Genomic DNA, 13836 nt, shown 5'->3' with positions numbered 1-13836 from the left:
GATTGATAAAAATGACGTTCTGCTCGTGTCTTCTCTTCGCATTTTAATTGGCTTTTCTTTAAAATGCACGATTGTTTACAATTTAAGCTAGTTTTTATCTATGTGTGATGAAATAATGTCTTAATAGGGATCTTTCGGAGTATTTTACATCTCCTGCGCCCATTCCTCCAAGATCTTTTGTAGTTTGTCCCACACCAGAGCAGGATACTACACCCAAAACAGAGCCATAAGCGCGTTTTAGCTCACAGTGTTCTGTGCACGAAACGCGCACGGGATAAGCGCAAAACACTCATGCTTGATGGCGCACAAACGCTCACGCTCGGTTATCGCATACATGCGCCACAAAAATAGTATCCCGATACAGAACCACTGCTCGACTACCGAACTCGAATGACATGCGATTGATGATGCACGTACACATATGCTGTGTGGATAAGTGGAAGCTTTCATACAGTATCAGCGACGCTTACGTGTGTGTGAGCAAAATCATCGCCTGCTCTTGATTTGCCAGTAGAAACACAGTTAGTTGTTTATCGTTCGCCGGTCGTCGCATTTTGCATTTTCCGGTAAAGTTTTTAGTAAGGAAGTTTTCGGATGTCCGCGACGGGTGAGTTTCTCGTGAACGAATTAGGATGTTCCGCGGTAGGCAAATATCCATATCCATGCCGCTCGATCTACCGGTACACAATTTCGCTGATAGCGCCTGTGCCAAAAGCCTGTACGGGATAGCGATTTGTGCATGCACTGGCCGGTGCCACCACCAAGAAGAGTACACCGTCTCCAGTCGTCATCCGGCAGCGAAAAAGCTTTCGCTCCGTACATAATTTGATGGTGATGTTTACTTGAGTACGGGGTTTGTGCTCAGTAAATCAGTGTGTTGTGTTGAGAAGAAATATTACGAGTTTTAGAAGAATTCAGAAGAAGCATTATCATTGGTGTTTAGCGGTTCTTTTTTTTTACTAGCTTACAAAGTGTGACAGTGTTTGCGGAAGAGGAATCTGTGTTCCGTATTTGTTGTTTTGTGCTTCCACGATCGTTTGTGCCTGACTAAGTTAAAAATTGAAATCTAAATGAATGAAAAAGTTTGATCCAATCACATGTTACACCACAGGAATTGAACCTGGAAAATTTACTGGGTTTGTATGGTCACATTCCTCATTGGAGATTGGTGGGTTGGCTGGAGTTTGCCAAATGAGCCCCAAATCGTTCTTACGACTTCTACACCTTTTGTTTAAACTTATACAACATGACATGGATATGCTGCATTGGGAAAGAGTAAGGGTAAGTAAATATCTATCATGTAGGATTCCTTCTTCATAACCTTCTTCTTGTTGGCGTAACGTACTCACTGCGCCAAACCCTGATTCTCAGCAGTGTTCTGTGAGAATTTCTGGTCACAACCAGGAATTTTCTAATTGTTTGTAAAACCCTAGTGCCAAGAGGAATTACCTTTAAAATATTTTTAGAATTTATGGACAGGAATAACGCTTTATTTTTTTTTGTAGAATACAAGTGCCAGGTGGTTAAACCCTGATATTTTTAGAAGTTTCGGATACAATTAACTATTAAGTCTATTTCACTGAAAAATGTTACTCGGGAATACACTTAAATGTTTTTAGAACTTCTGGTCGCAACTAGATATTCTCTGATCATAGGTGGAACTGTAGTGCCAAGATGAATTACCGTAAAACCTTGAAGTAGTTTTAGAATTTCTTATCACAAATTATAATTTTCCGATTTTTAATAGAACTCTATTACCGAGTCGCGCTGTACACGATAAGCGAGGTTTTTTTTGGGTGTGTTGTACTTTTGACAACGGCGATTCCATCTGTAATTTTTCCAGGAATTCTTCCTGGGATTCCTTCTAGAATTTCTCAAGGGATTCCTTCATGATTTTTTTTTTTCAGAGATTCCTCCAGAAATTGTTATAGGGATTCCTCTGGGAAATTCATTCAGGAATTCCCCCAGAAATTCTTCTAGAGATCCCTCCAGGAGTATTTCTAGAGATTCATTCATTAATCCCCATAGGCCTTCCTCTAGAATATCCTCCAGGGATTCCTTCAGGGATTGTTCAAAGAATTTATGGCAATAATTTTCTCAGGAATTTCTTCTGTGATTCTTTCTGGAACAACTTATTTAAAAAAAATCCTCCAAAGATTCTCCAAGGAACTCTTCTTAGAACTCCTTTAGGAGTTCCACCTTGTATTCTTTAAGGAGCTCATCCAGGAAACAATTCAATACTTCTTCCAGGAATTGTTTAGGGATTCCTTTAAGAATTCCTCTTGAAATTGCTTCCGGGCTTCCTTCAGGAGTTTCTTCAGAAATTCATCTAGGAATTTTTCCAGGAATTCTCCAGGATTGTTGCAGAGATTTCTCCAGGAAATTTTTCAGTGATTCCTCCCGGAATATCACCAGATATTCCCTCAGAAATTGCTTCAGGGACTCCTCAGAAATTCCTTCAGGAATTCCACAAAAGTTCTTCCAAGTGTTTCTCCTGGGTTTGCCTCAGGAATTCTTCCAGAGGTTCCTCCAGAAATTCATGCAGGCATTCCTCCAGGATTTCATCAAGGAATTCTTCTAAGAATTCTTCATGGTTTGCTGCATGGGATTCCTCCAGGAATTCCGTTGAAAAGTCCTCCACGAACTTCTTCGGTGATTTCTCCACAAATTTCTCTGAGGGATTCCTTCAGAAATTCCTTCGAGGATTTCTCCAGGAATTTCTCCAAAAATTCCTCCAGGAATTTCTCAGGGGATGTTTCCAGATATTTTTTCCAGAGTTTCTTTAGAGATTCCCCCAGAAATTCATCCAGTTATTGTTGCAAGAATTTCTCTAGAGATTCTTCCAGGATGTCCTTCAAGCACTCCTCCAGCATTTCCCAAAGAAAAACCTCCGTGCAGTCCTTCAGGCATTTCTCAAGGATTTCATCTAGGAATTACTTCAAGAATTTCGCAGGAATTCATACAGCAATTTCTCTAAGAATTGATCCAGGAATTGCTCCTGGACATCCTTCAGAAATTAGGTCAGTAATTTCTCCAGGAATTTTTCCAGCTGCTTGGGAAGTAAGTCACAGTAACTTCTGCGCAACAAAAACCTGCGCCGCCGTGACTCTTCAGTGACAAGTGTGTTACTTGGGGCAGTTCTTATGAAACTCTTTGGAGGAACTCTGATTATTTTATTGAAATTGTTTTTGGAGTTTTGTTTGGGGAAAGAATTGTTGTAGTGAGATCACAGTTCTTATTGAACCCTTTAGAAGAACTCTGATTAGTTTATTGAAATTATTTTTGAAATTGTAATTGTGTTAAGAATTGTTGTAGTGAGATAACAGTTCTTATGGAATTCTTTGGAGGAATTCTGATTATTTTATGGAAATTGTTTTTGGAGTTTTGTTGTTTGGGGAAAGAATTGTTGTAGTGAGATCACAGCTCTTATTGAATTCTTTAGAAGAGCTCTGATTAGTTTTTTGAAATTATTTTTGAAATTGTAATTGTGTTAAGAATTGGTGTAGTGAGATCACAGTTTTTATGGCACTCTTTGGAGGAACTCTGATTAATTTATTGAAATTGTTTTTGGAAATTTCTTAGTGTTGATAATTGTTATCGTGAGATCACAGTTCTTATGGAACTCTTTGGATGAACTCTGATTATTTTATGGAAATTGTTTTTGGAGTTTTGTTTGGTGAAAGAATTATTGTAGTGAGATCACAGTTCTTATGAAACTCTTTGGAGGAACCCTGATTATTTTATTGAAATTCTTTTTGGAATTTTGTTTGTGGGAAGAATTGTTATAGTGAGATCACATTTCTTATGGAACTCGTTGGATGAACTCTGATTATTTTATGGAAATTGTTTTTGGAGTTTGCAGCTCTTATTGAATTCTTTAGAAGAACTCTGATTAGTTTTTTGAAATAATTTTTGGAATTTTGTTTGTGGGAAGAATTGTTGTAGTGAGAACACAGTTCTTGTGGAATTCTTTGGAGGAACTCTGATTGATTTATTGAAATTATTTTTGAAATTTTGCTTGTGGGAAGAATTGTTATAGTGGGATCACAGTTCTTATGGAACTCTCTGGATGATCCTCGGAATATATTTTAAGGACTTCTGGTGCCAACTCTTTTTGTAAATCTTTGTGGTAATAGCTGATCCTCGGAATACATTTTAAGGATTTCTGGTTAAAACTAAGAATTCACTGATTTTTTAAAAATCTTTTTGGTTATAGCTCATGTTCGGGAAATATTTTAAGGATTTGTGGTGCCAACTGGTAATTCACAGAATCCTTGCAATTTTAGAATCCTTGCGGCAATGGCTGATTCTGGGAATATATTTTAATTATTTCAAGTGGCAACTGAGAAATCACAGATTGTTTTTAGAATCCTTGCGGCAATGGTGGATAGTCGGAATATATTTAAAGGATTTCTGATTCAAAGTGGGAATTCCCTGATTGTTCAAAAAGCTTTTTGGTACTAGCTGGTTTTCTTAAGGATTTCTGGTGCCAACTGGAAATTTACAGATTATTTTTACAATCCTTGCGGCAACGGCTGATTCTGGAAATATATTTATACGATTTCTAGTGCCACTGAGAAATCACAGATTATTTTTAGAATCCTTGCAGCAATGGCTGATCGTCGGAATATTTCTAAAAGATTTCTGGTGCCAACATATAGGATATGTATGTAAATGTATAATCCTTGAGAAATTCCTGGAGGAATCCCTGGAGGAACTCTTGGGGGAATCCGTGGAAGAATTCGTGGAGTTATCCTTGGGAGAATTCTTGGGAGAAACCTTGGAGGAATCCCTGGAAAAATTCCTGAAGAAATCCCAGGAGATATTCCTGGAGGATTTCCTGGAGAAATTCTTGGAGTAATCCCTGGAGGAATTATTGGGGGACGCCCTGAAGGAATGCCTAGAGGAATCCCTCGAAGAATTGCTGGAGGAATCTCTGGAGGGATGCTTGGAGAAACCCCTGGCGAAATTCCTGAAGGAATCCCTCTGAAGATATCCCTTGAGAAATCCCTGGAGAGATTCCTGGAGGAATCTATGGAGAAATTCCTGGAGGAATTCCTGAAGGAATCCCTGACGAATTTCTTGGAGAAATTCATACCCTTCAGAAATTTCTGGAGAAATTCCTGGAGGAATCCTTGGAGGAATTTCTTGAGAAATCCCTGGAGAAATTGCAGAATTTCTTTGAGGTAATCCTGGAGGAATGCCTGGAAGAATTCCTGTAGAAATCCTTGGAAAAAATCCTGGAGGAACCCTGGAGAAAATCCTAACGGATGCGTGGAGGAATTCTTGGAGAAATCCCTGGAGGAATTCCTGGAAGAGTCTCTTGGGGAATACCTGTAGGAATTCCTAGAGAAATTCCTGGAGGAATCCTTGGAGAAATCCCAGGAAAAACTCTTGGAGGAATCCCTGAAGATAATGCTGGTGGAATCCCTGGAGAAAATCCTGGAGAAATTCCTGGACGAATTCCTGGAGGAATCCCTGAAGCAATACCTAGAGGAATCCCTCGAAGAATCGCTGGAGGAATCCCTGGAGGATTCCCTGGAGGAATTCCTGGAGGTATCCCTGGAGAAATTTCTGGAGGAATCCCAGGAGGGATTCTTGGAGAAATCCCTGGCGAAATTTCTGAAGGATTCCCTTGGGTTATACCTGGAGGCATGTCTAGGTGAATTTCTGGAGGAATCCCTAGAGGAATACTTAGAAGAATTCCTGGAGGAATTCTAGAAGAATTCTTGGAGGAATCCCTGGGGGGATATCTGGAGGAATTCTTGTAAGAATACTTCGGGGAATCTCTAGAGGAATTCATGGAAGAATTCCTGAAGGATTCACTGGAGGAATTCCTGGAGGAATTCCTTAAGAAATTCCTGGAGGAATCCCTAAAGGAATTTCCGGAGGAATCCCTGGAAAAATTCTTGGAGGAATCCCTGAATGAATTCATGGGGGAAGCCCTGGTGGAATCCTTGGAGAAATTCCTAGTGGAAATGCTAGAAAATTTCCTCAAGGAATTCCCGAAGATATCCCTGGAAGTAGCTCTGGAGGAATCCAGTGAGAAATTCCTGGAGGAATCCCTGGAGATATTCCTGAGGGAATCCCTTAGAAAATTCCAGGAGGAATTCATGGGGGAAGCCCTGGTAGAATCCCTGGAGAAATTCCTAGTGGAAATCCTGGAAAAAATCCAGGATTCCTCTGAAGCAGTCCCTGGAGGAATTCTGGGGGAAAGCCCTGGGGAAATTCCTGGAGGAATTCCTTGAGAAATTCCTGGAGGAATCCATGGAGAAATTTTTGGAGGAATCGCTGGAGAAATTCTACTTGGACGAATCTAGAAGAACTCCTGGCGGAATCCCTGGAGGGATACTTAGAGGAATTTTTGGAGAAATCCCTGGAAGAATTCTTGGGAGAATCTCTGGGGGGATACCTTGAGGAATTCTTGTAGGAATCCCTAGAGGAATTCCTGAAGGAATCCCTGGGGGAATTTCAGGAGAAACCTCTGGGTAAATTACTGGAGGAACCCCTGGAGAAATTACTGGAGAAACCACTGATAAAATTCCTAGCGGAATCCCTGACGAAATCCCTGAGGAAATTCATGGAGGAATTCCTGGAGAAATACTGGAGGAATCCCAGGAGAAATTCCTGGAGGATTATTATTATTTATCTAAAAATTCCTGGAGGATCCCTGGAGAAATTCCTGGAGGAATCCCTGGAGAAATTCCTGGAGGAACCCCTGTAGAAATTTCTGGAGGAATCCCTGGAGAAATTACTGGAGGAACCCCTGGAGAAATTCCTGGCGGAATCCCTGAAGAAATTCCTGGAGGAACCCCTGGAGAAATACTGGAGGAATCCCTGGAGAAATTACTGGAGGAACCACTGGAGAATTTCCTGGCGGAATCCCTGTAGAAATTTCTGGAGGAATCCCTGTAGAAATTTCTGGAGGAATCCCTGGAGAAATTACTAGAGGAACCCCTGGAGAAATTCCTGGCGGAATCCCTGAAGAAATTCCTGGAGGAATTCCTGGAGAAAAACTGGAGGAATCCCTGGAGAAATTCCTGGAGGATTATTATTATTTATTTAAAAATTCCATGAAAATCCCTGGAGAAATTCCTGGAGGAATCCCTGAAGAAATTCCTGGAGGAATCCCTGTAGAAATTTCGGGAGGAATCCTTGGAGAAATCACTGGAGGAATCCCTGGAGAAATTCCTGGCGGAATCCCTGAGGAAATTCCTGGAGGAATTCCTGGAGAAATTACTGCAGGAATCCCTGGACAAATTCCTGGACGAATCCCTGGAGAAACTCCTGGAGGAATTCTTGGAGAAATTCCTGGAGGAATCCCTGTCAAAATTTCTGGAGGAATTCCTGGAGAAATTCCTGGAGGAACCTCTGGAGAAATTCCTGGCGAAATCCCTGAGGAAATTCCTGGAGGAATTCCTGGAGAAATACTGGAGGAATCCCTGGAGAAATTACTAGAGGAACCCCTGGAGAAATACTGGAGGAACTCTGGAGAAATTACTGGAGGAACCACTGGAGAAGTTCCTTTTGGAATCCCTGACGTAATTTCAGGAGGAATTCCTGGAGAAAAACTGGAGGAATCCCTGGAGAAATTCATGGAGGAATCCCTAGAGAAATTCCTGGAGGAATCCTTGGAGAAATTACTGGAGGAACCCCTGGAGAAATTACTAGAGGAACCCTTGGAGAAATTCCTGGCGGAATCCCTGAGGAAATTCCTGGAGGAATTCCTGAAGAAATACTGGAGGAATCCCTGGAGAAATTCCTGGAGTAATCCCTGGAGAAATTACTGGAGGAACCCCTGGAGAAATTACTAGAGGAACCCTTGGAGAAATTCCTGGCGGAATCCCTAAGGAAATTCCTGGAGGAATTCCTGGAGAAATACTGGAGGAATCCCTGGAGAAATTCCTGGAGGATTCCCAGGAGAAATTCCTGGAGGAATCCCTAGAGAAATACTGAAGGAACCCTTGGAGAAATTACTGAAGGAACCACTGGAGAAATTCCTGGCGGAATCCCTGGAGGAATTCCTGGAGGAATCCCTGGAGAAATTTCTGGAGGAATCCCTGGAGAAATTACAGGAGAAACCCCCGGAGAAATTCCTGGCGGAATCCCTGAAGAAATTCCTAGAGAAATTCCTGGAGAAAGACTGGAGGAATCCCTGGAGACATTCCTGGAGAAATTCCTGGAGAAATACTGGAGAAATTCCTGGCTACATCCCTGAAAAAATTGGTGGAGGAATCCCCGGAGAAATACTAGAGGAATCCCTGAAGAAATTCTAGGAGGAATTCCTGGAGAAATACTGGAGGAATCTCTGGAGAAATTCCTGGAGGAATCCCTGGAGAAATTCCTGGAGGAATCCCTGGAGAAACACTGGAGGAACCCTTGGAGAAATTACTGAAGGAACCAATGGATAAATTCCAGGCGAAATCCCTGGAGGAATTCCTGGATGAATTCCTGGAGAAATTCCTGGAGGAATCCCTGGAGAAATTTCAGAAAGAATCCCTGGAGAAATTACTGGAGAAACCCCTGGAGAAATACTGGAGGAATCCCTGCAGAAATTTCTGGAGGAATCCCTGGAGAAATTACAGGAGGAACCCCTGGAGAAATTCATGGCGGAAACCCTGAAGAAATTCCCGGAGAAATGCTGGTGGAATCCCTGAAGAAATTACTGGAGAAATTCCTGAAGGAACCACTGGAGAAATTCCTTTTGGAATCCCTGACGAAATTCCTGGAGGAATTCCTGGAGAAAAACTGGAGGAATCCCTGCAGAAATTCATGGAGGAATCCCTAGAGAAATTCCTGGAGGAATCCCTGGAGAAATTACTGGAGGAACCCCTGGAGAAATTTCTAGAGGAACCACTGGAGAAATTCCTGGCGGAATCCCTAAGGAAATTCCTGGAGGAATTCCTGGAGAAATACTGGAGAAATCCCTGGAGAAATTTCTGGAGGAATCCCTGGAGAAATTATTGGAGGAACCCCTGGAGAAATTCCTGGCGGAATTTCTTAGGAAATTCCTGGAGAAATACTGGAGGAATCCCTGGAGAAATTCTTGGAGGAATCCCTGGAGAAATTCCTGGAGGAATCCATGTAGAAATTTCTGGAGCAATCCCTGGATAAATTACTGGAGGAATCCCTGGAGAAATTCCTGGCGGAATCCCTGAAGAAATTCTAGGAGGAATTCCTGGAGAAATTCTGGAGGAATCCCTGGAGACATTCTTGGAGGAATTTCTGGAGAAATACTGGAGGAATCCCTGGAGAAATTCCTGGAGGAATCCCTGGAGAAATTCCTGGAGGAATCCCTGAAGAAATACTGGAGAAACCACTGGAGGAATTCCTGGAGGAATTCCTGGAGAAATTCCTGGAGGAACCCCTGGATAAATTTCTGGAGGAATCCCTGGAGAAATTAACGGAGGAACCCCTGAGGAAATTCCTGGCGGAATCCCTGAGGAAATTCCTGGGGAAATTCCTGGAGAAAGCCTGGAGGAATCCCTGGAGATATTACTGGAGGAACCACTGGAGAAATTCCTGACGGAATCCCTGAAGAAATTCTAGGAGGAATTCCTGGAGAAATACTGGAGGAATCCCTGGAGAAATTCCTGGAGGATTCCCTGGAGAAATTCCTGGAGGAATTTCTGGAGAAATACTGAAGGAATCCCTGGAGAAATTCCTGGAGGAATCCCTGGAGAAATTCCTGGAGGAATCCCTGGAGAAATACTGGAGGAACCACTGGAGAAATTCCTGGCGGAATCCCTGGAAGAATTCCTGGAGGAATTCCTTGAGAAATTTCTGGAGGAATCCCTGGACAAATTCCTGGAGGAATCCCTGGAGAAATTACTGGAGGAACCACTGGAGAAATTCCTGGCGGAATCCCTGAAGAAATTCCTGGAGGAATTCCCGTAGAAATACTGGTGGAATCCCTGGAGAAATTACTGGAGGAACCACTGGAGAAATTCCTTTTGGAATCCCTGACGAAATTCCTGGAGGAATTCCTGGAGAAAAACTAGAGGAATCCCTGGAGAAATTCATGGAAGAATCCCTAGAGAAATTCCTGGAGGAATCCCTGGAGAAATTACTGGAGGAACCCCTGGAGAAATTACTAGAGGAACCACTGGAGAAATTCCTGGCGGAATCCCTGAGGAAATTCCTGGAGGAATTCCTGGAGAAATACTGGAGGAATCCCTGGAGAAATTCCTGGAGGAATCCCTGGAGAAATTTCTGGAGGAATCCCTGGAGAAATTCCTGGCAGAATCCCTGAGGAAATTCCTGGAGAAATACTGGAGGAATCCCTGAAGAAATTCCTGGAGGAATCCCTGTAGAAATTTCTGGAGCAATCCCTGGATAAATTACTGGAGGAACCCCTAGAGAAATTCCTTGCGCAATTCCTGAGGAAATTCCTGGAGGAATTCCTGGAGAAATACTGGAGGAATCCCTGGAGAAATTCCTTGCGGAATCCCTGAAGAAATTCTAGGAGGAATTCCTGGAGAAATTCTGGAGGAATCCCTGGAGAAATTCCTGGAGGATTTTCTGGAGAAATACTGGAGGAATCCCTGGAGATATTCCTGGAGGAATCCCTGGAGAAATTCCTGGAGGAATCCCTGGAGAAATACTGGAGGAACCACTGGAGAAATTCCTGGCGGAATCCCTGGAGGAATTCCTGGAGGAATTCCTGGAGAAATTCCTGGAGGAATCCCTGGATAAATTTCTGGAGGAATCCCTGGAGAAATTAATGGAGGAACCCCTGGAGAAATTCCTGGCGGAATCCCTGAGGGAATTCCTGGGGAAATTCCTGGAGAAAGACTGGAGGAATCCCTGGAAAAAATACTGGAGGAACCACTGGAGAAATTCCTGGCGGAATCCCTGAAAAAATTCTAGGAGGAATTCCTGGAGAAATTCCTGGAGGAATTCCTGGAGGAATCCCTGGAGAAATACTGGAGGAACCACTGGACAAATTCCTTGCGGAATGCTGGAAGAATTCCTGGAGGAATTCCTGGAGAAGTTCCTGGCGGAATCCCTGAATAAATTTCTGGAGGAATCCCTGGAGAAATTACTGGAGGAACCCCTGGAGAAATTCCTGGCGGAATCCCTGAGGAAATTCCTTTGAAATTCTTGGAGAAAGACTGGAGGAATCCCTGGAGAAATTCCTGGAGGAATCCCTGGAGAAATACTGGAGAAATTCCTGGCTACATCCCTGAAAAAATCGTGGAGGAATTCCCGGAGAAATACTGGAGGAATCCCTTGATAAATTCCTGGCGGAATCCCTGGAGAAATTACTGGAGGAATCCCTGGAGAAATTACTGGAGGAACCCCTGGAGAAATTCCTGGCGGAATCCCTGAGAAAATTCCTGGAGGAATTCCTGGAGAAAGACTGGCGGAATCCCTGAAGAAATTGCTAGAGGAATTTCTGGAGAAATACTGGAGGAATCCCTGGAGAAATTCTTGGAGAAATTCCTGAAGGAATCCCTGGAGAAATTCCTGGAGGAATCCCTGGAGAAACACTGGAGGAATTCTGGGAGAAATTACTGGAGGAACCACTGGAGAAATTACTGGAGGAGCCCCTGGAGAAATTACTGGAGGAGCCCCTGGAGAAATTCCTGGAGGAATTCCCAGAGAAATACTGGAGGAATCCCTGCAGAAATTTCTGGAGGAATCCCTGGAGAAATTACTGGAGAAACCCCTGGAGAAATTCATGGCGGAATCCCTGAGGAATTTTTTGGAGGAATTTCTGGAGAAATACTGGAGGAATCCCTGGAGAAATTCCTAGAGGAATCCCTGGAGGAACCCCTGGAGAAATTTCTGGAGGAATCCCTGGAGAAATTCCTGGCGGAATCCCTGAAGATATTCCTGGAGGAATTCCCGGAGAAATACTAGAGGAATCCCTGGAGAAATTACTGAAGGAACCACTCGAGAAATTCCCGGCGGAATCCCTGAAGAAATTCCTGGAGGAATTCCTGGAGTAATACTGAAGGAATTCCTGGAGAAATACTGGAGGCATCCCTGGAGAAATTTCTGGAGGAATCCCTGTAGAAATTTCTGAAGGAATCCCTGGAGAAATTTCTGGCGGAATCCCTGAGGAAATTCCTGGAGAAATACTGGAGGAATCCCTGGAGAAATTCTTGGAGAAATCCCTGTAGAAATTTCTGGAAGAATTTCTGGAGAAATTACTGGAGGAACCCCTGGATAAATTCCTGGCGGAATCCCTGAAGAAGTTCCTTGAGGATTTCCTGGAGAAATACTGGAGGAATCCCTGCAGAAATTACTGGAGGAATCCCTGTAGAAATTTCTGGAGGAACCCCTGGAGAAATTCCTGGAGGAATCCCTGGAGAAATTCCTGGAGAAATCCCTGTAGAAATTACTAGATGAATCCCTGGAGAAATTACTGGAGGAACTTCTGGAGAAATTCCTGGCGGAATCCCTGAGGGAAATTCCTGGAGGAATTCCTGGAGAAATACTGTAGGAATCCCTGGAGAAATTCCTGGAGGAATCCCTGGAGAAATTCCTGGAGGAATCCCTGGAGAAATTCCTGGAGAAATTACTAGATGAATCCCTGGAGAATTACTGGAGGAACTTCTGGAGAAATTCCTGGCGGAATCGCTGAGGAAAATTCCTGAAGGAATTCCTGGAGAAATACTGGAGGCATCCCTGGAGAAATTTCTGGAGGAATCCCTGTAGAAATTCCTGGAGGAATCCCTGTAGAAATTTTTGGCGGAATCCCTGAGGAAATTCCTGGAGAAATACTGGACGAATCCCTTTAGAAATTCTTGGAGGAATCCCTGGAGAAATTCCTGGCGGAATCCCTGAGGGACATTCTTGGAGGAATTCCTGGAGAAATACCGGAGGAATCCTTGGACAAATTCCTGAAGGAATCCCTGGAGAAATTACTGGAGGAACCACTGGAGAAATACTGGAGGAATCCCTGGAGAAATTCCTGGAGGAATTCCTGGGGAAATTCCTGGAGTAATCCCTGGAGAAATAATGGAGGAACCCCTGGAGAAATTACTGGAGGAACCACTGAAGAAATTCCTGGCGGAATCCCTGAAGAAATTCCTGGAGAAATTCCTGGAGAAATACTGGAGGCATCCCTGGAGAAATTTCTGGAGGAATCCCTGTAGAAATTTCTGGAGGAATCCCTGTAGAAATTTCTGGCGGAATGCCTGAGGATATTCCTGGAGAAATACTGGACGAATCCCTTTAGAAATTCTTGGAGGAATCCCTGTAGAAATTTCTGGAGGAATCCCTGAAGAAATTTCTGGAGGAACTCCTGGAGAAATACTGGAAGAACCCCTGGAGAAATTCCTGGAGGAATTCCTGTAGAAATTCCTGGAGTAATCCCTGGAGAAATACAGGAGGAACCCCTGGAGAAATTACTGGAGGAACCACTGGAGAAATTCCTGGCGGAATCCCTGAAGAAATTCCTGGAGGAATTCCTGGAGAAATACTGAGGGCATCTCTGGAGAAATTTCTGGAGGAATCCCTGTAGAAATTTCTGGCGGAATCCCTGAGGAAATTCCTGGAGGAATTCCTGGAGAAATACTGGAGGCATCTCTTGAGAAATTTCTGGAGGAATCCCTGTAGAAATTTCTGGCGGAATCCTTGAGGAAATTCCTGGAGAAATACTGGACGAATCCCTGGAGAAATTCTTGGAGGAATCCCTGTAGAAATTTCGGGAGGAATTTCTAGAGAAATTGCTGGAAGAACCCCTGGAGAAGTTTCTGGCGGAATCCCTGAAGAAATTCCTGGAGGAATTCCTGGAGAAATTTCTGGAGGAAACCCTGGAAGTATCCCTGGGGAAATTCCTGGAGAAATCCATGGAGAAATTCCTGGAGGAACCCTTGAGAAACG

This window comes from Aedes albopictus, chromosome 3 (assembly GCF_035046485.1).
Source record: "Aedes albopictus strain Foshan chromosome 3, AalbF5, whole genome shotgun sequence".
NCBI lineage: Eukaryota > Metazoa > Arthropoda > Insecta > Diptera > Culicidae > Aedes > Aedes albopictus.
This window is presented reverse-complemented; position numbering follows the sequence as displayed.